Raw genomic sequence first — 4,551 nt, 5'->3', positions numbered from 1 at the left:
GCACACGGCTAAGAATATGATCACGTGGATCAACTTGTGTGTCTAGGGGTGCCCCCTGCCCCCGTATATAAAGGAGCATGGGGAGGAGGCCGGCCGGCCCTATAGGCGCGCCAAGGAGGAGTCCTCCTCCTAGTAGGAGTAGGACTCCTACTAGGAGGGGGAAGGAAGTGGGGAAGGAGAAGGAAAGGGGGGCGCCTCCCCCCCTCTCCTAGTCCAATTCGGACCAGGGGGAGGAGGCGCGCGGCCCACCCTTGCTGCCCCTCTCTCTCTCCACTAAGGCCCATATGGCCCATTACTTCTCCCGGTAGGGTTCCGGTAACCCTCCGGCTCTCCGGTTTTCTCGGAAATCACCCGGAACACTTCTGGTGTCCGAATATAGCCGTCCAATATATCAATCTTTATGTCTCGACCATTTCAAGACTCCTCGTTATGTCCGTGATCACATCCGGGACTCCGAACTAACTTCGGTACATCAAAACTCATAAACTCATAATATAACTGTCATCGAAACCTTAAGCGTGCGGACCCTACGGGTTCGAGGACAATGTAGACATGACCGAGACACGTCTCCAGTCAATAACCAATAGCGGAACCTGGATGCTCATATTGGCTCCCACATATTCTACGAAGATCTTTATCGGTCAAACCGCATAACAACATACGTTGTTCCCTTTGTCATTGGTATGTTACTTGCCCGAGATTCGATCGTCGGTATCTCAATACCTAGTTCAATCTCGTTACCGGCAAGTCTCTTTACTCGTTTCGTAATACATCATCTCGCAACTAACTCATTAGTTGCAATGCTTGCAAGGCTTATGTGATGTGCATTACCGAGAGGGCCCAGAGATACCTCTCCGACAATCGGAGTGACAAATCTTAATCTCGAAATATGCCAACCCAACATTTACCTTTGGAGACACCTGTAGAGCTCCTTTATAATCACCCAGTTACGTTGTGACGTTTGGTAGCACACAAAGTGTTCCTCCAGCAAACGGGAGTTGCATAATCTCATAGTCATAGGAACATGTATAAGTCATGAAGAAAGCAATAGCAACATACTAAACGATCAGGTGCTAAGCTAATGGAATGGGTCATGTCAATCACATCATTCTTCTAATGATTTGATCCCGTTAATCAAATAACAACTCTTTTGTTCATGGTTAGGAAACATAACCATCTTCGATTAACGAGCTAGTCAAGTAGAGGCATACTAGTGACACTCTATTTGTCTATGTATTCACACATGTATTATGTTTCCGGTTAATACAATTCTAGCATGAATAATAAACATTTATCATGAAATAAGGAAATAAATAATAACTTTATTATTGCCTCTAGGGCATATTTCCTTCAGTCTCCCACTTGCACTAGAGTCAATAATCTAGATCACATCACCATGTGATTTAACATCAATAGTTCACATCACCATGTGATTAACACCCATAGTTCACATCGTCATGTGACCAACACTCAAAGGGTTTACTAGAGTCAGTAATATAGTTCACATCTATATGTGATTAGCACCCAAAGAGTACTAAGGTGTGATCATGTTTTGCCTGTGAGAGAAGCTTAGTCAACGAGTCTGCCAAAATTCAGATCTGTATGTATTTTGCAAATTTCTATGTCTACAATGCTCTGCACGGAGCTACTTTAGCTAATTGCTCCCACTTTCAATATGTATCCAGATGAAGACTTAGAGTCATCCGGATCAGTACCAAAAACTTGTATCGACGTAATCCTTTTACGACGAACCTTTTTGTCACCTCCATAATCGAGAAACATATCCTTATTCCACTAAGGATAATTTTGACCGATGTCCAGTGATCTGCTCCTAGATCACTATTGTACTTCCTTGCCAAAAATAGTGTAGAGTATACAATAGATCTAGTACATAGCATGGCATACTTTATAGAACCTATGGCTGAGGCATAGGGAATGACTTTCATTCTCTTTCTATCTTCTGCTGTGGTCGGGCTTTGAGTCTTACTCAATTTCACACCTTGTAACACAGCCAAGAACTCTTTCTTTGACTATTCCATTTTTGAACTACTTCAAAATATTGTCAAGGTATGTACTCATTGAAAAAACTTATCAAGCGTCTTGATCTATTTCTATAGATCTTGATGCTTAATATGTAAGCAGCTTCACCGAGGTCTTTCTTTGAAAAACTTCTTTCAAAAACACTCCTTTATGCTTTGCAGAATAATTCTACATTATTTCCGATCAACAATATGTCATTCATATATACTTATCAGAAATGATGTAGTGCTCCCACTCACTTTCTTGTAAATACAGGCTTCACCGCAAGTCTGTATAAAACTATATGCTTTGATCAACTCATCAAAGCGTATATTCCAACTCTGAGATGCTTGCACCAGTCCATAGATGGATCGCTGGAGCTTGCACATTTTGTTAACACCTTTAGGATTGACAAAACCTTCTGGTTGCATCATATACAATAAATCCATTAAGGAATGCAGTTTTGTTTATCCATTTGCCAGATTTCATAAAATGCGGCAATTGCTAACATGATTCGGACAGACTTAAGCATAGATACGAGTGAGAAACTCTCATCGTAGTCAACACCTTGAACTTGTCGAAAACCTTTTGTGACAATTCTAGCTTTGTAGATAGTAACACTACTACCAGCGTCCGTCTTCCTCTTGAAGATCCATTTAATCTCAATGGCTTGCCGAACATCGGTCAAGTCAACCAAAGTCCATACTTTGTTCTCATACATGGATCCTATCTCAGATTTCATGGCCTCAAGCCATTTTGCGGAATCTGGGCTCATCATCGCTTCCTCATAGTTCGTAGGTTCGTCATGGTCAAGTAGAATGACCTCCAGAACAAGATTACCATACCACTCTGGTGCGGATCTCACTCTGGTTAACTTACGAGATTCGGTAGTAACTTGATCTGAAGTTACATGATCATCATCATTAGCTTCCTCACTAATTGGTGTAGTAGTCACAGGAACAGATTTCTGTGATGAACTAATTTCCAATAAGGGAGAAGGTACAATTACCATATCAAGTTCTACTTTCCTCCCACTCACTTCTTTCAAGAGAAACTCCTTCTCTAGAAAGGATCCATTCTTAGCAACGAATGTCTTGACTTCGGATCTATGATAGAAGGTGTACCCAACAGTCTCCTTTGGGTATCCTATGAAGACATATTTCTCTGATTTGGGTTTGAGCTTATCAGGATGAAACTTTTTCATATAAGCATCACAATCCCAAACTTTAAGATACGACAACTTTGGTTTCTTGCCAAACCATAGTTCAGATTGTCTCGTCTCAACGGACTTAGATGGTGCCCCTTTTTAACGTGAATGCAGTTGTCTCTAATGCATGATCCCAAAACGATATTGGTAAATCGGTAAGAAACATCATAGATTGTACTATATCCAATAAAGTACGGTTATGACGTTCGGACACACCATTATGCTGTGGTGTTCCAGGTGGCATGAGTTTGTGAAACTATTCCACATTGTTTTAATTGAAGACCAAACTCGTAACTCAAATATTCGTCTCAGCAATCAGATCGTAGAAACTTTATTTTCTTGTCACGATGATTTTCCACTTCACTCTGAAATACTTTGAACTTTTCAGACTTATGTTTCATCAAGTAGATATACTCATATCTGCTTAAATCATCTGTGAAGGTCAGAAAATAATGATATTTGTCGCGAGCTTTAATATTCATCAGACCACATACAACAGTATGTATGATTTCCAACAAATCTGTTGCTCGCTCCATTTTTCCGGAGAACAGAGTCTTTAGTCATCTTGCCCATAAGGCATGGTTCGCAAGCACCAAGTGATTCATAATCAAGTGATTCCAAAATCCCATCAGCATGGAGTTTCTTCATGCGCTTTACACCAATATGACCTAAATGGCAGTGCCACAAATAAGTTGCACTATCATTATTAACTTTGTATCTTTTGGTTTCAATATTATGAATATGTGTATCACTACGATCGAGATCCAATGAACCATTTTCATTGGGTGTGTAACCATATAAGGTTTTATTCATGTAAACAGAACAACAATTTATTCTCTTACTTAAATGAATAACCGTATTACAATAAACATGATCAAATCATATTCATGCTCAACGCAAACACCAAATAACACTTATTTAGGTTCAACACTAATCCCGAAAGTATAGGGAGTGTGCGATGATGATCATATCAATCTTGGAGCCACTTCCAACACACATCGTCACTTCACCCTTAACTAGTCTCTGTTTATTCTGCAACTCCCGTTTCGAGTTACTAATCTTAGCAACTGAACTAGTATCTAATACTGAGGGGTTGCTATACACACTAGTAAAGTACACATCAATAACATGTATATCAAATATACTTATGTTCACTTTGCCATCCTTCTTATCCGCCAATCACTTGGGGTAGTTCCGCTTCCAGTGACCAGTCCCTTTGCAGTAGAAGCACTTAGTCTCAGGCTTAGGACCAGACTTGGGCTTCTTCACTTGAGCAGCAACTTGCTTGTTGTTTTTATTGAAGTTCCCCTTTTTCCCTTTGCCCT

This window comes from Triticum urartu, chromosome 1 (genome assembly GCF_003073215.2).
Source record: "Triticum urartu cultivar G1812 chromosome 1, Tu2.1, whole genome shotgun sequence".
Lineage (NCBI taxonomy): Eukaryota > Viridiplantae > Streptophyta > Magnoliopsida > Poales > Poaceae > Triticum > Triticum urartu.
Note: the sequence above shows the minus strand (reverse complement) of the source record.